The following is a 21,993-nucleotide window of genomic DNA, read 5'->3' as shown; positions in this document are numbered from 1 at the left end:
GGCTACTCAAATGATCCAATTAAGGAGGCCATTTAGTCAGCAGCAGCAGAAGTCCTGTGCCTGGACGCTCCAACAGCGGCCAGACACAAGCAGAAGCAGCAGAAGCAGCAGCAGCACCACCTTTTGTTTTTTGGCTGCAGCAGCAGCAGCAGCAGCAGCAAGGCCCACAGGGCTGGCTAGCTGGCTAGCCAGCAAGCAGGTAGCAATGAAAGTAGGAATCTTTCTTTTTAACCCTGTAAGGGGGTGGTGCACTGTACCCGAAGATACTGCCATATCGGGTCAATGCATAGGGCGACGGAAGCAAGCTTCGAAATCGGCCCCCGTTCTCAAAAATCCATTTAATATATGGTCCCCAGATAGGGGACGTATCAGATATTAAACTGATAAGAACAGATACTACACTTGATCTTAGCCAAAAGGCCGAGAAGCGATAACCGTGAAAGGGGCGGGCCCAACAAGGTCCCCTTCATGGGCACTATCACTGCTTGCTGTCAGGGAGGCTGCCAGACAATTTTCCATGCACACTCTGGGCTGGGGGGCAGTCAACCACCAGTACACACAGCAGAACCTAAACCCATACCATTATTGCTAAGCAGCAAGACAGGGGCCCATTGCACTCCCACGGGGCCTTTTTAAATGCAATCCATAACCCGGATTTGCCAGGAACCCTTCTTACTCCTCCTACTTGCATGTGACACTGGGCTTAGGATCTGCATAGGAAACACACACACAAGCACACACCTACCTTTGTTGCCTGCAGATGCCTCCTTGGCTGTCCCCAAACGGTATCAAACCAACACCCACGGGAAGCTGTAAGCATAGAGGACATGCCTGCACCCCATTGGACTTACCTGTGTGGGTTAAATCCGGGTTATTTGACAACCTATGGCGGTGATGGTTCTGCTCAGGCAGAGCAGTGCTGATGCTCCTCATAAAGCTGTCGCTGCTGTGAAGGTTCTAGGTGACATCACAATCCCTATGGTTACATACACAACAAAGCTGGGTTGTTGTTGTTTACACTCTGCAAGGCCTGTGGAAGTGAGTGACATCATAGCACTGTAGTTCTGAGGGTTCTAGATGGATGCAACAATCTCCTGTTGCTTCTATGAAGGCCATAATAGACGACATCACCAAACAGCTCCATAGTCACATACACAGCAAAGGAGAGATGTTGTTTACACCTAGTGATGTCAGTGGTATTGAGTGACATCACAGCACAGTGCTAAGGCTCCTGGGCCTGGACACAGCAGCGGCTGCAATATCTCAACGGAGAATACGTTTATATATATGTGTGTGTGTGCGCGTATATATATATATATATATATATATATATATATATATATATATATATTTCTCCGCCGAAATCACTTTTAAACCCATTTCCACCTTTTTTTCCCTTCTCTTCCTCTTACTTTTTTTTCACGTTTTTTTACGTTTTTCTCCTTTTCGCCTCTTTTCTGGGCGTATTATTCTTCTTTTTCTTCTTTTTTTTCGTCTAATGCATACCCCATCAGTGCAGCAATGCTTATTCAATACCGCCAGCAGATGGAGACACTGGGGGATAATTTTCTAAGGATTTATACTGATTTTTCCTGTCTGAATTTGTCGCACAGAAAGTTGCAGGCCAAATATGTGTGACATTTCTGCGACTTTAGCTTCTAGAGCATTTTTACAACATTATACATAGGTGCTGAATACATAAAAAGCGACTGTTCAGCGACAGACAAGTCGCATCGGCTGAAAGTAGGCCAGAATGTCAGTCCATGTTGGAGCAGGTTTAGATACAGTCTAAAGCATAGATCTCAAAGTCTGTGCACAGAATTTAGCAAGGGCCTCGCACCTTCTGATGCATCAGGTAGGTGCACTATAGCATAGCCTAACCCTCTGTACTTTGGTCTATATTGATGCGGGACATAGACAGCCAGCTGATGACCAATCCATTAGTGCAATGGATGGCTGGAAGCATTTGTCTTTGCCTTTGCAATACCACAGAAGCAATGCATGGTCAATGTACAGCAATGACACACCTGTGTGAACAGCCAGGAGACCCCCCCATGTTATGTTACATAGTTACATAGTTAGTACGGTCGAAAAAAGACATATGTCCATCAAGTTCAACCAGGGAATTAAGGGGTAGGGGTGTGGCGCGATATTGGGGAAGGGATGAGATTTTATATTTCTTCATAAGCATTAATCTTATTTTGTCAATTAGGAACATTCAGCACCCACCCGCTATCAAGGCAGCTGCCTATCATGTCATGCCCTACCTGCACAGGTGTGCTGGCTACTCAAATGATCCAATTAAGGAGGCCATTTAGTCAGCAGCAGCAGAAGTCCTGTGCCTGGACGCTCCAACAGCGGCCAGACACAAGCAGAAGCAGCAGAAGCAGCAGCAGCACCACCTTTTGTTTTTTGGCTGCAGCAGCAGCAGCAGCAGCAGCAAGGCCCACAGGGCTGGCTAGCTGGCTAGCCAGCAAGCAGGTAGCAATGAAAGTAGGAATCTTTCTTTTTAACCCTGTAAGGGGGTGGTGCACTGTACCCGAAGATACTGCCATATCGGGTCAATGCATAGGGCGACGGAAGCAAGCTTCGAAATCGGCCCCCGTTCTCAAAAATCCATTTAATATATGGTCCCCAGATAGGGGACGTATCAGATATTAAACTGATAAGAACAGATACTACACTTGATCTTAGCCAAAAGGCCGAGAAGCGATAACCGTGAAAGGGGCGGGCCCAACAAGGTCCCCTTCATGGGCACTATCACTGCTTGCTGTCAGGGAGGCTGCCAGACAATTTTCCATGCACACTCTGGGCTGGGGGGCAGTCAACCACCAGTACACACAGCAGAACCTAAACCCATACCATTATTGCTAAGCAGCAAGACAGGGGCCCATTGCACTCCCACGGGGCCTTTTTAAATGCAATCCATAACCCGGATTTGCCAGGAACCCTTCTTACTCCTCCTACTTGCATGTGACACTGGGCTTAGGATCTGCATAGGAAACACACACACAAGCACACACCTACCTTTGTTGCCTGCAGATGCCTCCTTGGCTGTCCCCAAATGGTATCAAACCAACACCCACGGGAAGCTGTAAGCATAGAGGACATGCCTGCACCCCATTGGACTTACCTGTGTGGGTTAAATCCGGGTTATTTGACAACCTATGGCGGTGATGGTTCTGCTCAGGCAGAGCAGTGCTGATGCTCCTCATAAAGCTGTCGCTGCTGTGAAGGTTCTAGGTGACATCACAATCCCTATGGTTACATACACAACAAAGCTGGGTTGTTGTTGTTTACACTCTGCAAGGCCTGTGGAAGTGAGTGACATCATAGCACTGTAGTTCTGAGGGTTCTAGATGGATGCAACAATCTCCTGTTGCTTCTATGAAGGCCATAATAGACGACATCACCAAACAGCTCCATAGTCACATACACAGCAAAGGAGAGATGTTGTTTACACCTAGTGATGTCAGTGGTATTGAGTGACATCACAGCACAGTGCTAAGGCTCCTGGGCCTGGACACAGCAGCGGCTGCAATATCTCAACGGAGAATACGTTTATATATATGTGTGTGTGTGCGCGTATATATATATATATATATATATATATATATATATATATATATATATTTCTCCGCCGAAATCACTTTTAAACCCATTTCCACCTTTTTTTCCCTTCTCTTCCTCTTACTTTTTTTTCACGTTTTTTTACGTTTTTCTCCTTTTCGCCTCTTTTCTGGGCGTATTATTCTTCTTTTTCTTCTTTTTTTTCGTCTAATGCATACCCCATCAGTGCAGCAATGCTTATTCAATACCGCCAGCAGATGGAGACACTGGGGGATAATTTTCTAAGGATTTATACTGATTTTTCCTGTCTGAATTTGTCGCACAGAAAGTTGCAGGCCAAATATGTGTGACATTTCTGTGACTTTAGCTTCTAGAGCATTTTTACAACATTATACATAGGTGCTGAATACATAAAAAGCGACTGTTCAGCGACAGACAAGTCGCATCGGCTGAAAGTAGGCCAGAATGTCAGTCCATGTTGGAGCAGGTTTAGATACAGTCTAAAGCATAGATCTCAAAGTCTGTGCACAGAATTTAGCAAGGGCCTCGCACCTTCTGATGCATCAGGTAGGTGCACTATAGCATAGCCTAACCCTCTGTACTTTGGTCTATATTGATGCGGGACATAGACAGCCAGCTGATGACCAATCCATTAGTGCAATGGATGGCTGGAAGCATTTGTCTTTGCCTTTGCAATACCACAGAAGCAATGCATGGTCAATGTACAGCAATGACACACCTGTGTGAACAGCCAGGAGACCCCCCCATGTTATGTTACATAGTTACATAGTTAGTACGGTCGAAAAAAGACATATGTCCATCAAGTTCAACCAGGGAATTAAGGGGTAGGGGTGTGGCGCGATATTGGGGAAGGGATGAGATTTTATATTTCTTCATAAGCATTAATCTTATTTTGTCAATTAGGAACATTCAGCACCCACCCGCTATCAAGGCAGCTGCCTATCATGTCATGCCCTACCTGCACAGGTGTGCTGGCTACTCAAATGATCCAATTAAGGAGGCCATTTAGTCAGCAGCAGCAGAAGTCCTGTGCCTGGACGCTCCAACAGCGGCCAGACACAAGCAGAAGCAGCAGAAGCAGCAGCAGCACCACCTTTTGTTTTTTGGCTGCAGCAGCAGCAGCAGCAGCAGCAAGGCCCACAGGGCTGGCTAGCTGGCTAGCCAGCAAGCAGGTAGCAATGAAAGTAGGAATCTTTCTTTTTAACCCTGTAAGGGGGTGGTGCACTGTACCCGAAGATACTGCCATATCGGGTCAATGCATAGGGCGACGGAAGCAAGCTTCGAAATCGGCCCCCGTTCTCAAAAATCCATTTAATATATGGTCCCCAGATAGGGGACGTATCAGATATTAAACTGATAAGAACAGATACTACACTTGATCTTAGCCAAAAGGCCGAGAAGCGATAACCGTGAAAGGGGCGGGCCCAACAAGGTCCCCTTCATGGGCACTATCACTGCTTGCTGTCAGGGAGGCTGCCAGACAATTTTCCATGCACACTCTGGGCTGGGGGGCAGTCAACCACCAGTACACACAGCAGAACCTAAACCCATACCATTATTGCTAAGCAGCAAGACAGGGGCCCATTGCACTCCCACGGGGCCTTTTTAAATGCAATCCATAACCCGGATTTGCCAGGAACCCTTCTTACTCCTCCTACTTGCATGTGACACTGGGCTTAGGATCTGCATAGGAAACACACACACAAGCACACACCTACCTTTGTTGCCTGCAGATGCCTCCTTGGCTGTCCCCAAACGGTATCAAACCAACACCCACGGGAAGCTGTAAGCATAGAGGACATGCCTGCACCCCATTGGACTTACCTGTGTGGGTTAAATCCGGGTTATTTGACAACCTATGGCGGTGATGGTTCTGCTCAGGCAGAGCAGTGCTGATGCTCCTCATAAAGCTGTCGCTGCTGTGAAGGTTCTAGGTGACATCACAATCCCTATGGTTACATACACAACAAAGCTGGGTTGTTGTTGTTTACACTCTGCAAGGCCTGTGGAAGTGAGTGACATCATAGCACTGTAGTTCTGAGGGTTCTAGATGGATGCAACAATCTCCTGTTGCTTCTATGAAGGCCATAATAGACGACATCACCAAACAGCTCCATAGTCACATACACAGCAAAGGAGAGATGTTGTTTACACCTAGTGATGTCAGTGGTATTGAGTGACATCACAGCACAGTGCTAAGGCTCCTGGGCCTGGACACAGCAGCGGCTGCAATATCTCAACGGAGAATACGTTTATATCTATGTGTGTGTGTGCGCGTATATATATATATATATATATATATATATATATATATATATATATATTTCTCCGCCGAAATCACTTTTAAACCCATTTCCACCTTTTTTTCCCTTCTCTTCCTCTTACTTTTTTTTCACGTTTTTTTACGTTTTTCTCCTTTTCGCCTCTTTTCTGGGCGTATTATTCTTCTTTTTCTTCTTTTTTTTCGTCTAATGCATACCCCATCAGTGCAGCAATGCTTATTCAATACCGCCAGCAGATGGAGACACTGGGGGATAATTTTCTAAGGATTTATACTGATTTTTCCTGTCTGAATTTGTCGCACAGAAAGTTGCAGGCCAAATATGTGTGACATTTCTGCGACTTTAGCTTCTAGAGCATTTTTACAACATTATACATAGGTGCTGAATACATAAAAAGCGACTGTTCAGCGACAGACAAGTCGCATCGGCTGAAAGTAGGCCAGAATGTCAGTCCATGTTGGAGCAGGTTTAGATACAGTCTAAAGCATAGATCTCAAAGTCTGTGCACAGAATTTAGCAAGGGCCTCGCACCTTCTGATGCATCAGGTAGGTGCACTATAGCATAGCCTAACCCTCTGTACTTTGGTCTATATTGATGCGGGACATAGACAGCCAGCTGATGACCAATCCATTAGTGCAATGGATGGCTGGAAGCATTTGTCTTTGCCTTTGCAATACCACAGAAGCAATGCATGGTCAATGTACAGCAATGACACACCTGTGTGAACAGCCAGGAGACCCCCCCATGTTATGTTACATAGTTACATAGTTAGTACGGTCGAAAAAAGACATATGTCCATCAAGTTCAACCAGGGAATTAAGGGGTAGGGGTGTGGCGCGATATTGGGGAAGGGATGAGATTTTATATTTCTTCATAAGCATTAATCTTATTTTGTCAATTAGGAACATTCAGCACCCACCCGCTATCAAGGCAGCTGCCTATCATGTCATGCCCTACCTGCACAGGTGTGCTGGCTACTCAAATGATCCAATTAAGGAGGCCATTTAGTCAGCAGCAGCAGAAGTCCTGTGCCTGGACGCTCCAACAGCGGCCAGACACAAGCAGAAGCAGCAGAAGCAGCAGCAGCACCACCTTTTGTTTTTTGGCTGCAGCAGCAGCAGCAGCAGCAGCAAGGCCCACAGGGCTGGCTAGCTGGCTAGCCAGCAAGCAGGTAGCAATGAAAGTAGGAATCTTTCTTTTTAACCCTGTAAGGGGGTGGTGCACTGTACCCGAAGATACTGCCATATCGGGTCAATGCATAGGGCGACGGAAGCAAGCTTCGAAATCGGCCCCCGTTCTCAAAAATCCATTTAATATATGGTCCCCAGATAGGGGACGTATCAGATATTAAACTGATAAGAACAGATACTACACTTGATCTTAGCCAAAAGGCCGAGAAGCGATAACCGTGAAAGGGGCGGGCCCAACAAGGTCCCCTTCATGGGCACTATCACTGCTTGCTGTCAGGGAGGCTGCCAGACAATTTTCCATGCACACTCTGGGCTGGGGGGCAGTCAACCACCAGTACACACAGCAGAACCTAAACCCATACCATTATTGCTAAGCAGCAAGACAGGGGCCCATTGCACTCCCACGGGGCCTTTTTAAATGCAATCCATAACCCGGATTTGCCAGGAACCCTTCTTACTCCTCCTACTTGCATGTGACACTGGGCTTAGGATCTGCATAGGAAACACACACACAAGCACACACCTACCTTTGTTGCCTGCAGATGCCTCCTTGGCTGTCCCCAAACGGTATCAAACCAACACCCACGGGAAGCTGTAAGCATAGAGGACATGCCTGCACCCCATTGGACTTACCTGTGTGGGTTAAATCCGGGTTATTTGACAACCTATGGCGGTGATGGTTCTGCTCAGGCAGAGCAGTGCTGATGCTCCTCATAAAGCTGTCGCTGCTGTGAAGGTTCTAGGTGACATCACAATCCCTATGGTTACATACACAACAAAGCTGGGTTGTTGTTGTTTACACTCTGCAAGGCCTGTGGAAGTGAGTGACATCATAGCACTGTAGTTCTGAGGGTTCTAGATGGATGCAACAATCTCCTGTTGCTTCTATGAAGGCCATAATAGACGACATCACCAAACAGCTCCATAGTCACATACACAGCAAAGGAGAGATGTTGTTTACACCTAGTGATGTCAGTGGTATTGAGTGACATCACAGCACAGTGCTAAGGCTCCTGGGCCTGGACACAGCAGCGGCTGCAATATCTCAACGGAGAATACGTTTATATATATGTGTGTGTGTGCGCGTATATATATATATATATATATATATATATATATATATATATATATTTCTCCGCCGAAATCACTTTTAAACCCATTTCCACCTTTTTTTCCCTTCTCTTCCTCTTACTTTTTTTTCACGTTTTTTTACGTTTTTCTCCTTTTCGCCTCTTTTCTGGGCGTATTATTCTTCTTTTTCTTCTTTTTTTTCGTCTAATGCATACCCCATCAGTGCAGCAATGCTTATTCAATACCGCCAGCAGATGGAGACACTGGGGGATAATTTTCTAAGGATTTATACTGATTTTTCCTGTCTGAATTTGTCGCACAGAAAGTTGCAGGCCAAATATGTGTGACATTTCTGCGACTTTAGCTTCTAGAGCATTTTTACAACATTATACATAGGTGCTGAATACATAAAAAGCGACTGTTCAGCGACAGACAAGTCGCATCGGCTGAAAGTAGGCCAGAATGTCAGTCCATGTTGGAGCAGGTTTAGATACAGTCTAAAGCATAGATCTCAAAGTCTGTGCACAGAATTTAGCAAGGGCCTCGCACCTTCTGATGCATCAGGTAGGTGCACTATAGCATAGCCTAACCCTCTGTACTTTGGTCTATATTGATGCGGGACATAGACAGCCAGCTGATGACCAATCCATTAGTGCAATGGATGGCTGGAAGCATTTGTCTTTGCCTTTGCAATACCACAGAAGCAATGCATGGTCAATGTACAGCAATGACACACCTGTGTGAACAGCCAGGAGACCCCCCCATGTTATGTTACATAGTTACATAGTTAGTACGGTCGAAAAAAGACATATGTCCATCAAGTTCAACCAGGGAATTAAGGGGTAGGGGTGTGGCGCGATATTGGGGAAGGGATGAGATTTTATATTTCTTCATAAGCATTAATCTTATTTTGTCAATTAGGAACATTCAGCACCCACCCGCTATCAAGGCAGCTGCCTATCATGTCATGCCCTACCTGCACAGGTGTGCTGGCTACTCAAATGATCCAATTAAGGAGGCCATTTAGTCAGCAGCAGCAGAAGTCCTGTGCCTGGACGCTCCAACAGCGGCCAGACACAAGCAGAAGCAGCAGAAGCAGCAGCAGCACCACCTTTTGTTTTTTGGCTGCAGCAGCAGCAGCAGCAGCAGCAGCAAGGCCCACAGGGCTGGCTAGCTGGCTAGCCAGCAAGCAGGTAGCAATGAAAGTAGGAATCTTTCTTTTTAACCCTGTAAGGGGGTGGTGCACTGTACCCGAAGATACTGCCATATCGGGTCAATGCATAGGGCGACGGAAGCAAGCTTCGAAATTGGCCCCCGTTCTCAAAAATCCATTTAATATATGGTCCCCAGATAGGGGACGTATCAGATATTAAACTGATAAGAACAGATACTACACTTGATCTTAGCCAAAAGGCCGAGAAGCGATAACCGTGAAAGGGGCGGGCCCAACAAGGTCCCTTTCATGGGCACTATCATGCTGTCAGGGAGGCTGCCAGACAATTTTCCATGCACACTCTGGGCTGGGGGGCAGTCAACCACCAGTACACACAGCAGAACCTAAACCCATACCATTATTGCTAAGCAGCAAGACAGGGGCCCATTGCACTCCCACGGGGCCTTTTTAAATGCAATCCATAACCCGGATTTGCCAGGAACCCTTCTTACTCCTCCTACTTGCATGTGACACTGGGCTTAGGATCTGCATAGGAAACACACACACAAGCACACACCTACCTTTGTTGCCTGCAGATGCCTCCTTGGCTGTCCCCAAACGGTATCAAACCAACACCCACGGGAAGCTGTAAGCATAGAGGACATGCCTGCACCCCATTGGACTTACCTGTGTGGGTTAAATCCGGGTTATTTGACAACCTATGGCGGTGATGGTTCTGCTCAGGCAGAGCAGTGCTGATGCTCCTCATAAAGCTGTCGCTGCTGTGAAGGTTCTAGGTGACATCACAATCCCTATGGTTACATACACAACAAAGCTGGGTTGTTGTTGTTTACACTCTGCAAGGCCTGTGGAAGTGAGTGACATCATAGCACTGTAGTTCTGAGGGTTCTAGATGGATGCAACAATCTCCTGTTGCTTCTATGAAGGCCATAATAGACGACATCACCAAACAGCTCCATAGTCACATACACAGCAAAGGAGAGATGTTGTTTACACCTAGTGATGTCAGTGGTATTGAGTGACATCACAGCACAGTGCTAAGGCTCCTGGGCCTGGACACAGCAGCGGCTGCAATATCTCAACGGAGAATACGTTTATATATCATGTGTGTGTGTGCGCGTATATATATATATATATATATATATATATATATATATATTTCTCCGCCGAAATCACTTTTAAACCCATTTCCACCTTTTTTTCCCTTCTCTTCCTCTTACTTTTTTTTCACGTTTTTTTACGTTTTTCTCCTTTTCGCCTCTTTTCTGGGCGTATTATTCTTCTTTTTCTTCTTTTTTTTCGTCTAATGCATACCCCATCAGTGCAGCAATGCTTATTCAATACCGCCAGCAGATGGAGACACTGGGGATAATTTTCTAAGGATTTATACTGATTTTTCCTGTCTGAATTTGTCGCACAGAAAGTTGCAGGCCAAATATGTGTGACATTTCTGCGACTTTAGCTTCTAGAGCATTTTTACAACATTATACATAGGTGCTGAATACATAAAAAGCGACTGTTCAGCGACAGACAAGTCGCATCGGCTGAAAGTAGGCCAGAATGTCAGTCCATGTTGGAGCAGGTTTAGATACAGTCTAAAGCATAGATCTCAAAGTCTGTGCACAGAATTTAGCAAGGGCCTCGCACCTTCTGATGCATCAGGTAGGTGCACTATAGCATAGCCTAACCCTCTGTACTTTGGTCTATATTGATGCGGGACATAGACAGCCAGCTGATGACCAATCCATTAGTGCAATGGATGGCTGGAAGCATTTGTCTTTGCCTTTGCAATACCACAGAAGCAATGCATGGTCAATGTACAGCAATGACACACCTGTGTGAACAGCCAGGAGACCCCCCCATGTTATGTTACATAGTTACATAGTTAGTACGGTCGAAAAAAGACATATGTCCATCAAGTTCAACCAGGGAATTAAGGGGTAGGGGTGTGGCGCGATATTGGGGAAGGGATGAGATTTTATATTTCTTCATAAGCATTAATCTTATTTTGTCAATTAGGAACATTCAGCACCCACCCGCTTTCAAGGCAGCTGCCTATCATGTCATGCCCTACCTGCACAGGTGTGCTGGCTACTCAAATGATCCAATTAAGGAGGCCATTTAGTCAGCAGCAGCAGAAGTCCTGTGCCTGGACGCTCCAACAGCGGCCAGACACAAGCAGAAGCAGCAGAAGCAGCAGCAGCACCACCTTTTGTTTTTTGGCTGCAGCAGCAGCAGCAGCAGCAAGGCCCACAGGGCTGGCTAGCTGGCTAGCCAGCAAGCAGGTAGCAATGAAAGTAGGAATCTTTCTTTTTAACCCTGTAAGGGGGTGGTGCACTGTACCCGAAGATACTGCCATATCGGGTCAATGCATAGGGCGACGGAAGCAAGCTTCGAAATCGGCCCCCGTTCTCAAAAATCCATTTAATATATGGTCCCCAGATAGGGGACGTATCAGATATTAAACTGATAAGAACAGATACTACACTTGATTTTAGCCAAAAGGCCGAGAAGCGATAACCGTGAAAGGGGCGGGCCCAACAAGGTCCCCTTCATGGGCACTATCACTGCTTGCTGTCAGGGAGGCTGCCAGACAATTTTCCATGCACACTCTGGGCTGGGGGGCAGTCAACCACCAGTACACACAGCAGAACCTAAACCCATACCATTATTGCTAAGCAGCAAGACAGGGGCCCATTGCACTCCCACGGGGCCTTTTTAAATGCAATCCATAACCCGGATTTGCCAGGAACCCTTCTTACTCCTCCTACTTGCATGTGACACTGGGCTTAGGATCTGCATAGGAAACACACACACAAGCACACACCTACCTTTGTTGCCTGCAGATGCCTCCTTGGCTGTCCCCAAACGGTATCAAACCAACACCCACGGGAAGCTGTAAGCATAGAGGACATGCCTGCACCCCATTGGACTTACCTGTGTGGGTTAAATCCGGGTTATTTGACAACCTATGGCGGTGATGGTTCTGCTCAGGCAGAGCAGTGCTGATGCTCCTCATAAAGCTGTCGCTGCTGTGAAGGTTCTAGGTGACATCACAATCCCTATGGTTACATACACAACAAAGCTGGGTTGTTGTTGTTTACACTCTGCAAGGCCTGTGGAAGTGAGTGACATCATAGCACTGTAGTTCTGAGGGTTCTAGATGGATGCAACAATCTCCTGTTGCTTCTATGAAGGCCATAATAGACGACATCACCAAACAGCTCCATAGTCACATACACAGCAAAGGAGAGATGTTGTTTACACCTAGTGATGTCAGTGGTATTGAGTGACATCACAGCACAGTGCTAAGGCTCCTGGGCCTGGACACAGCAGCGGCTGCAATATCTCAACGGAGAATACGTTTATATATATGTGTGTGTGTGCGCGTATATATATATATATATATATATATATATATATATATATATTTCTCCGCCGAAATCACTTTTAAACCCATTTCCACCTTTTTTTCCCTTCTCTTCCTCTTACTTTTTTTTCACGTTTTTTTACGTTTTTCTCCTTTTCGCCTCTTTTCTGGGCGTATTATTCTTCTTTTTCTTCTTTTTTTTCGTCTAATGCATACCCCATCAGTGCAGCAATGCTTATTCAATACCGCCAGCAGATGGAGACACTGGGGGATAATTTTCTAAGGATTTATACTGATTTTTCCTGTCTGAATTTGTCGCACAGAAAGTTGCAGGCCAAATATGTGTGACATTTCTGCGACTTTAGCTTCTAGAGCATTTTTACAACATTATACATAGGTGCTGAATACATAAAAAGCGACTGTTCAGCGACAGACAAGTCGCATCGGCTGAAAGTAGGCCAGAATGTCAGTCCATGTTGGAGCAGGTTTAGATACAGTCTAAAGCATAGATCTCAAAGTCTGTGCACAGAATTTAGCAAGGGCCTCGCACCTTCTGATGCATCAGGTAGGTGCACTATAGCATAGCCTAACCCTCTGTACTTTGGTCTATATTGATGCGGGACATAGACAGCCAGCTGATGACCAATCCATTAGTGCAATGGATGGCTGGAAGCATTTGTCTTTGCCTTTGCAATACCACAGAAGCAATGCATGGTCAATGTACAGCAATGACACACCTGTGTGAACAGCCAGGAGACCCCCCCATGTTATGTTACATAGTTACATAGTTAGTACGGTCGAAAAAAGACATATGTCCATCAAGTTCAACCAGGGAATTAAGGGGTAGGGGTGTGGCGCGATATTGGGGAAGGGATGAGATTTTATATTTCTTCATAAGCATTAATCTTATTTTGTCAATTAGGAACATTCAGCACCCACCCGCTATCAAGGCAGCTGCCTATCATGTCATGCCCTACCTGCACAGGTGTGCTGGCTACTCAAATGATCCAATTAAGGAGGCCATTTAGTCAGCAGCAGCAGAAGTCCTGTGCCTGGACGCTCCAACAGCGGCCAGACACAAGCAGAAGCAGCAGAAGCAGCAGCAGCACCACCTTTTGTTTTTTGGCTGCAGCAGCAGCAGCAGCAGCAGCAAGGCCCACAGGGCTGGCTAGCTGGCTAGCCAGCAAGCAGGTAGCAATGAAAGTAGGAATCTTTCTTTTTAACCCTGTAAGGGGGTGGTGCACTGTACCCGAAGATACTGCCATATCGGGTCAATGCATAGGGCGACGGAAGCAAGCTTCGAAATCGGCCCCCGTTCTCAAAAATCCATTTAATATATGGTCCCCAGATAGGGGACGTATCAGATATTAAACTGATAAGAACAGATACTACACTTGATCTTAGCCAAAAGGCCGAGAAGCGATAACCGTGAAAGGGGCGGGCCCAACAAGGTCCCCTTCATGGGCACTATCACTGCTTGCTGTCAGGGAGGCTGCCAGACAATTTTCCATGCACACTCTGGGCTGGGGGGCAGTCAACCACCAGTACACACAGCAGAACCTAAACCCATACCATTATTGCTAAGCAGCAAGACAGGGGCCCATTGCACTCCCACGGGGCCTTTTTAAATGCAATCCATAACCCGGATTTGCCAGGAACCCTTCTTACTCCTCCTACTTGCATGTGACACTGGGCTTAGGATCTGCATAGGAAACACACACACAAGCACACACCTACCTTTGTTGCCTGCAGATGCCTCCTTGGCTGTCCCCAAACGGTATCAAACCAACACCCACGGGAAGCTGTAAGCATAGAGGACATGCCTGCACCCCATTGGACTTACCTGTGTGGGTTAAATCCGGGTTATTTGACAACCTATGGCGGTGATGGTTCTGCTCAGGCAGAGCAGTGCTGATGCTCCTCATAAAGCTGTCGCTGCTGTGAAGGTTCTAGGTGACATCACAATCCCTATGGTTACATACACAACAAAGCTGGGTTGTTGTTGTTTACACTCTGCAAGGCCTGTGGAAGTGAGTGACATCATAGCACTGTAGTTCTGAGGGTTCTAGATGGATGCAACAATCTCCTGTTGCTTCTATGAAGGCCATAATAGACGACATCACCAAACATCTCCATAGTCACATACACAGCAAAGGAGAGATGTTGTTTACACCTAGTGATGTCAGTGGTATTGAGTGACATCACAGCACAGTGCTAAGGCTCCTGGGCCTGGACACAGCAGCGGCTGCAATATCTCAACGGAGAATACGTTTATATATATGTGTGTGTGTGCGCGTATATATATATATATATATATATATATATATATATATATATATATATTTCTCCGCCGAAATCACTTTTAAACCCATTTCCACCTTTTTTTCCCTTCTCTTCCTCTTACTTTTTTTTCACGTTTTTTTACGTTTTTCTCCTTTTCGCCTCTTTTCTGGGCGTATTATTCTTCTTTTTCTTCTTTTTTTTCGTCTAATGCATACCCCATCAGTGCAGCAATGCTTATTCAATACCGCCAGCAGATGGAGACACTGGGGGATAATTTTCTAAGGATTTATACTGATTTTTCCTGTCTGAATTTGTCGCACAGAAAGTTGCAGGCCAAATATGTGTGACATTTCTGCGACTTTAGCTTCTAGAGCATTTTTACAACATTATACATAGGTGCTGAATACATAAAAAGCGACTGTTCAGCGACAGACAAGTCGCATCGGCTGAAAGTAGGCCAGAATGTCAGTCCATGTTGGAGCAGGTTTAGATACAGTCTAAAGCATAGATCTCAAAGTCTGTGCACAGAATTTAGCAAGGGCCTCGCACCTTCTGATGCATCAGGTAGGTGCACTATAGCATAGCCTAACCCTCTGTACTTTGGTCTATATTGATGCGGGACATAGACAGCCAGCTGATGACCAATCCATTAGTGCAATGGATGGCTGGAAGCATTTGTCTTTGCCTTTGCAATACCACAGAAGCAATGCATGGTCAATGTACAGCAATGACACACCTGTGTGAACAGCCAGGAGACCCCCCCATGTTATGTTACATAGTTACATAGTTAGTACGGTCGAAAAAAGACATATGTCCATCAAGTTCAACCAGGGAATTAAGGGGTAGGGGTGTGGCGCGATATTGGGGAAGGGATGAGATTTTATATTTCTTCATAAGCATTAATCTTATTTTGTCAATTAGGAACATTCAGCACCCACCCGCTATCAAGGCAGCTGCCTATCATGTCATGCCCTACCTGCACAGGTGTGCTGGCTACTCAAATGATCCAATTAAGGAGGCCATTTAGTCAGCAGCAGCAGAAGTCCTGTGCCTGGACGCTCCAACAGCGGCCAGACACAAGCAGAAGCAGCAGAAGCAGCAGCAGCACCACCTTTTGTTTTTTGGCTGCAGCAGCAGCAGCAGCAGCAGCAAGGCCCACAGGGCTGGCTAGCTGGCTAGCCAGCAAGCAGGTAGCAATGAAAGTAGGAATCTTTCTTTTTAACCCTGTAAGGGGGTGGTGCACTGTACCCGAAGATACTGCCATATCGGGTCAATGCATAGGGCGACGGAAGCAAGCTTCGAAATCGGCCCCCGTTCTCAAAAATCCATTTAATATATGGTCCCCAGATAGGGGACGTATCAGATATTAAACTGATAAGAACAGATACTACACTTGATCTTAGCCAAAAGGCCGAGAAGCGATAACCGTGAAAGGGGCGGGCCCAACAAGGTCCCCTTCATGGGCACTATCACTGCTTGCTGTCAGGGAGGCTGCCAGACAATTTTCCATGCACACTCTGGGCTGGGGGGCAGTCAACCACCAGTACACACAGCAGAACCTAAACCCATACCATTATTGCTAAGCAGCAAGACAGGGGCCCATTGCACTCCCACGGGGCCTTTTTAAATGCAATCCATAACCCGGATTTGCCAGGAACCCTTCTTACTCCTCCTACTTGCATGTGACACTGGGCTTAGGATCTGCATAGGAAACACACACACAAGCACACACCTACCTTTGTTGCCTGCAGATGCCTCCTTGGCTGTCCCCAAACGGTATCAAACCAACACCCACGGGAAGCTGTAAGCATAGAGGACATGCCTGCACCCCATTGGACTTACCTGTGTGGGTTAAATCCGGGTTATTTGACAACCTATGGCGGTGATGGTTCTGCTCAGGCAGAGCAGTGCTGATGCTCCTCATAAAGCTGTCGCTGCTGTGAAGGTTCTAGGTGACATCACAATCCCTATGGTTACATACACAACAAAGCTGGGTTGTTGTTGTTTACACTCTGCAAGGCCTGTGGAAGTGAGTGACATCATAGCACTGTAGTTCTGAGGGTTCTAGATGGATGCAACAATCTCCTGTTGCTTCTATGAAGGCCATAATAGACGACATCACCAAACAGCTCCATAGTCACATACACAGCAAAGGAGAGATGTTGTTTACACCTAGTGATGTCAGTGGTATTGAGTGACATCACAGCACAGTGCTAAGGCTCCTGGGCCTGGACACAGCAGCGGCTGCAATATCTCTCAACGGAGAATACGTTTATATATATGTGTGTGTGTGCGCGGATATATATATATATATATATATATATATATATATATATATATTTCTCCGCCGAAATCACTTTTAAACCCATTTCCACCTTTTTTTCCCTTCTCTTCCTCTTACTTTTTTTTCACGTTTTTTTACGTTTTTCTCCTTTTCGCCTCTTTTCTGGGCGTATTATTCTTCTTTTTCTTCTTTTTTTTCGTCTAATGCATACCCCATCAGTGCAGCAATGCTTATTCAATACCGCCAGCAGATGGAGACACTGGGGGATAATTTTCTAAGGATTTATACTGATTTTTCCTGTCTGAATTTGTCGCACAGAAAGTTGCAGGCCAAATATGTGTGACATTTCTGCGACTTTAGCTTCTAGAGCATTTTTACAACATTATACATAGGTGCTGAATACATAAAAAGCGACTGTTCAGCGACAGACAAGTCGCATCGGCTGAAAGTAGGCCAGAATGTCAGTCCATGTTGGAGCAGGTTTAGATACAGTCTAAAGCATAGATCTCAAAGTCTGTGCACAGAATTTAGCAAGGGCCTCGCACCTTCTGATGCATCAGGTAGGTGCACTATAGCATAGCCTAACCCTCTGTACTTTGGTCTATATTGATGCGGGACATAGACAGCCAGCTGATGACCAATCCATTAGTGCAATGGATGGCTGGAAGCATTTGTCTTTGCCTTTGCAATACCACAGAAGCAATGCATGGTCAATGTACAGCAATGACACACCTGTGTGAACAGCCAGGAGACCCCCCCATGTTATGTTACATAGTTACATAGTTAGTACGGTCGAAAAAAGACATATGTCCATCAAGTTCAACCAGGGAATTAAGGGGTAGGGGTGTGGCGCGATATTGGGGAAGGGATGAGATTTTATATTTCTTCATAAGCATTAATCTTATTTTGTCAATTAGGAACATTCAGCACCCACCCGCTATCAAGGCAGCTGCCTATCATGTCATGCCCTACCTGCACAGGTGTGCTGGCTACTCAAATGATCCAATTAAGGAGGCCATTTAGTCAGCAGCAGCAGAAGTCCTGTGCCTGGACGCTCCAACAGCGGCCAGACACAAGCAGAAGCAGCAGAAGCAGCAGCAGCACCACCTTTTGTTTTTTGGCTGCAGCAGCAGCAGCAGCAAGGCCCACAGGGCTGGCTAGCTGGCTAGCCAGCAAGCAGGTAGCAATGAAAGTAGGAATCTTTCTTTTTAACCCTGTAAGGGGGTGGTGCACTGTACCCGAAGATACTGCCATATCGGGTCAATGCATAGGGCGACGGAAGCAAGCTTCGAAATCGGCCCCCGTTCTCAAAAATCCATTTAATATATGGTCCCCAGATAGGGGACGTATCAGATATTAAACTGATAAGAACAGATACTACACTTGATCTTAGCCAAAAGGCCGAGAAGCGATAACCGTGAAAGGGGCGGGCCCAACAAGGTCCCCTTCATGGGCACTATCACTGCTTGCTGTCAGGGAGGCTGCCAGACAATTTTCCATGCACACTCTGGGCTGGGGGGCAGTCAACCACCAGTACACACAGCAGAACCTAAACCCATACCATTATTGCTAAGCAGCAAGACAGGGGCCCATTGCACTCCCACGGGGCCTTTTTAAATGCAATCCATAACCCGGATTTGCCAGGAACCCTTCTTACTCCTCCTACTTGCATGTGACACTGGGCTTAGGATCTGCATAGGAAACACACACACAAGCACACACCTACCTTTGTTGCCTGCAGATGCCTCCTTGGCTGTCCCCAAACGGTATCAAACCAACACCCACGGGAAGCTGTAAGCATAGAGGACATGCCTGCACCCCATTGGACTTACCTGTGTGGGTTAAATCCGGGTTATTTGACAACCTATGGCGGTGATGGTTCTGCTCAGGCAGAGCAGTGCTGATGCTCCTCATAAAGCTGTCGCTGCTGTGAAGGTTCTAGGTGACATCACAATCCCTATGGTTACATACACAACAAAGCTGGGTTGTTGTTGTTTACACTCTGCAAGGCCTGTGGAAGTGAGTGACATCATAGCACTGTAGTTCTGAGGGTTCTAGATGGATGCAACAATCTCCTGTTGCTTCTATGAAGGCCATAATAGACGACATCACCAAACAGCTCCATAGTCACATACACAGCAAAGGAGAGATGTTGTTTACACCTAGTGATGTCAGTGGTATTGAGTGACATCACAGCACAGTGCTAAGGCTCCTGGGCCTGGACACAGCAGCGGCTGCAATATCTCAACGGAGAATACGTTTATATATATGTGTGTGTGTGCGCGTATATATATATATATATATATATATATATATATATATATATATATATTTCTCCGCCGAAATCACTTTTAAACCCATTTCCACCTTTTTTTCCCTTCTCTTCCTCTTACTTTTTTTTCACGTTTTTTTACGTTTTTCTCCTTTTCGCCTCTTTTCTGGGCGTATTATTCTTCTTTTTCTTCTTTTTTTTCGTCTAATGCATACCCCATCAGTGCAGCAATGCTTATTCAATACCGCCAGCAGATGGAGACACTGGGGGATAATTTTCTAAGGATTTATACTGATTTTTCCTGTCTGAATTTGTCGCACAGAAAGTTGCAGGCCAAATATGTGTGACATTTCTGCGACTTTAGCTTCTAGAGCATTTTTACAACATTATACATAGGTGCTGAATACATAAAAAGCGACTGTTCAGCGACAGACAAGTCGCATCGGCTGAAAGTAGGCCAGAATGTCAGTCCATGTTGGAGCAGGTTTAGATACAGTCTAAAGCATAGATCTCAAAGTCTGTGCACAGAATTTAGCAAGGGCCTCGCACCTTCTGATGCATCAGGTAGGTGCACTATAGCATAGCCTAACCCTCTGTACTTTGGTCTATATTGATGCGGGACATAGACAGCCAGCTGATGACCAATCCATTAGTGCAATGGATGGCTGGAAGCATTTGTCTTTGCCTTTGCAATACCACAGAAGCAATGCATGGTCAATGTACAGCAATGACACACCTGTGTGAACAGCCAGGAGACCCCCCCATGTTATGTTACATAGTTACATAGTTAGTACGGTCGAAAAAAGACATATGTCCATCAAGTTCAACCAGGGAATTAAGGGGTAGGGGTGTGGCGCGATATTGGGGAAGGGATGAGATTTTATATTTCTTCATAAGCATTAATCTTATTTTGTCAATTAGGAACATTCAGCACCCACCCGCTATCAAGGCAGCTGCCTATCATGTCATGCCCTACCTGCACAGGTGTGCTGGCTACTCAAATGATCCAATTAAGGAGGCCATTTAGTCAGCAGCAGCAGAAGTCCTGTGCCTGGACGCTCCAACAGCGGCCAGACACAAGCAGAAGCAGCAGAAGCAGCAGCAGCACCACCTTTTGTTTTTTGGCTGCAGCAGCAGCAGCAGCAGCAGCAAGGCCCACAGGGCTGGCTAGCTGGCTAGCCAGCAAGCAGGTAGCAATGAAAGTAGGAATCTTTCTTTTTAACCCTGTAAGGGGGTGGTGCACTGTACCCGAAGATACTGCCATATCGGGTCAATGCATAGGGCGACGGAAGCAAGCTTCGAAATCGGCCCCCGTTCTCAAAAATCCATTTAATATATGGTCCCCAGATAGGGGACGTATCAGATATTAAACTGATAAGAACAGATACTACACTTGATCTTAGCCAAAAGGCCGAGAAGCGATAACCGTGAAAGGGGCGGGCCCAACAAGGTCCCCTTCATGGGCACTATCACTGCTTGCTGTCAGGGAGGCTGCCAGACAATTTTCCATGCACACTCTGGGCTGGGGGGCAGTCAACCACCAGTACACACAGCAGAACCTAAACCCATACCATTATTGCTAAGCAGCAAGACAGGGGCCCATTGCACTCCCACGGGGCCTTTTTAAATGCAATCCATAACCCGGATTTGCCAGGAACCCTTCTTACTCCTCCTACTTGCATGTGACACTGGGCTTAGGATCTGCATAGGAAACACACACACAAGCACACACCTACCTTTGTTGCCTGCAGATGCCTCCTTGGCTGTCCCCAAACGGTATCAAACCAACACCCACGGGAAGCTGTAAGCATAGAGGACATGCCTGCACCCCATTGGACTTACCTGTGTGGGTTAAATCCGGGTTATTTGACAACCTATGGCGGTGATGGTTCTGCTCAGGCAGAGCAGTGCTGATGCTCCTCATAAAGCTGTCGCTGCTGTGAAGGTTCTAGGTGACATCACAATCCCTATGGTTACATACACAACAAAGCTGGGTTGTTGTTGTTTACACTCTGCAAGGCCTGTGGAAGTGAGTGACATCATAGCACTGTAGTTCTGAGGGTTCTAGATGGATGCAACAATCTCCTGTTGCTTCTATGAAGGCCATAATAGACGACATCACCAAACAGCTCCATAGTCACATACACAGCAAAGGAGAGATGTTGTTTACACCTAGTGATGTCAGTGGTATTGAGTGACATCACAGCACAGTGCTAAGGCTCCTGGGCCTGGACACAGCAGCGGCTGCAATATCTCAACGGAGAATACGTTTATATATATGTGTGTGTGTGCGCGTATATATATATATATATATATATATATATATATATATATATATATATTTCTCCGCCGAAATCACTTTTAAACCCATTTCCACCTTTTTTTCCCTTCTCTTCCTCTTACTTTTTTTTCACGTTTTTTTACGTTTTTCTCCTTTTCGCCTCTTTTCTGGGCGTATTATTCTTCTTTTTCTTC

At 46.1% G+C, this 21,993-nt stretch overlaps 10 non-coding genes across 10 annotated transcripts; all 10 read right to left on the bottom strand.

The window, feature by feature from the left end:
- Window positions 1-241: 241 nt before the first annotated feature.
- LOC130306977 (U2 spliceosomal RNA) lies at window positions 242-432 on the bottom strand. The gene has a single exon (XR_008856250.1). It is a non-coding gene; the product is annotated as a U2 spliceosomal RNA (small nuclear RNA).
- A 2,091-nt stretch (window positions 433-2,523) lies between these two features.
- LOC130306976 (U2 spliceosomal RNA) lies at window positions 2,524-2,714 on the bottom strand. The gene has a single exon (XR_008856249.1). It is a non-coding gene; the product is annotated as a U2 spliceosomal RNA (small nuclear RNA).
- Window positions 2,715-4,805: 2,091 nt separating this feature from the next.
- On the bottom strand, window positions 4,806-4,996 carry LOC130306974 (U2 spliceosomal RNA). Its single transcript, XR_008856248.1, has one exon. It is a non-coding gene; the product is annotated as a U2 spliceosomal RNA (small nuclear RNA).
- Window positions 4,997-7,087: 2,091 nt separating this feature from the next.
- Window positions 7,088-7,278, bottom strand: LOC130306973 (U2 spliceosomal RNA). The gene has a single exon (XR_008856247.1). It is a non-coding gene; the product is annotated as a U2 spliceosomal RNA (small nuclear RNA).
- A 2,092-nt stretch (window positions 7,279-9,370) lies between these two features.
- LOC130306948 (U2 spliceosomal RNA) lies at window positions 9,371-9,561 on the bottom strand. Its single transcript, XR_008856222.1, has one exon. It is a non-coding gene; the product is annotated as a U2 spliceosomal RNA (small nuclear RNA).
- A 2,075-nt stretch (window positions 9,562-11,636) lies between these two features.
- Window positions 11,637-11,827, bottom strand: LOC130306978 (U2 spliceosomal RNA). Its single transcript, XR_008856251.1, has one exon. It is a non-coding gene; the product is annotated as a U2 spliceosomal RNA (small nuclear RNA).
- A 2,085-nt stretch (window positions 11,828-13,912) lies between these two features.
- Window positions 13,913-14,103, bottom strand: LOC130306972 (U2 spliceosomal RNA). Its single transcript, XR_008856246.1, has one exon. It is a non-coding gene; the product is annotated as a U2 spliceosomal RNA (small nuclear RNA).
- Window positions 14,104-16,194: 2,091 nt separating this feature from the next.
- Window positions 16,195-16,385, bottom strand: LOC130306971 (U2 spliceosomal RNA). Its single transcript, XR_008856245.1, has one exon. It is a non-coding gene; the product is annotated as a U2 spliceosomal RNA (small nuclear RNA).
- Window positions 16,386-18,468: 2,083 nt separating this feature from the next.
- Window positions 18,469-18,659, bottom strand: LOC130306969 (U2 spliceosomal RNA). Its single transcript, XR_008856243.1, has one exon. It is a non-coding gene; the product is annotated as a U2 spliceosomal RNA (small nuclear RNA).
- Window positions 18,660-20,750: 2,091 nt separating this feature from the next.
- On the bottom strand, window positions 20,751-20,941 carry LOC130306968 (U2 spliceosomal RNA). Its single transcript, XR_008856242.1, has one exon. It is a non-coding gene; the product is annotated as a U2 spliceosomal RNA (small nuclear RNA).
- Window positions 20,942-21,993: the final 1,052 nt, after the last annotated feature.

Source organism: Hyla sarda, unplaced genomic scaffold, assembly GCF_029499605.1.
Source record: "Hyla sarda isolate aHylSar1 unplaced genomic scaffold, aHylSar1.hap1 scaffold_1413, whole genome shotgun sequence".
Lineage (NCBI taxonomy): Eukaryota > Metazoa > Chordata > Amphibia > Anura > Hylidae > Hyla > Hyla sarda.
The sequence above is the reverse complement of the archived record's forward strand: the minus strand, read 5'-3'. Positions and strand labels throughout refer to the sequence as shown.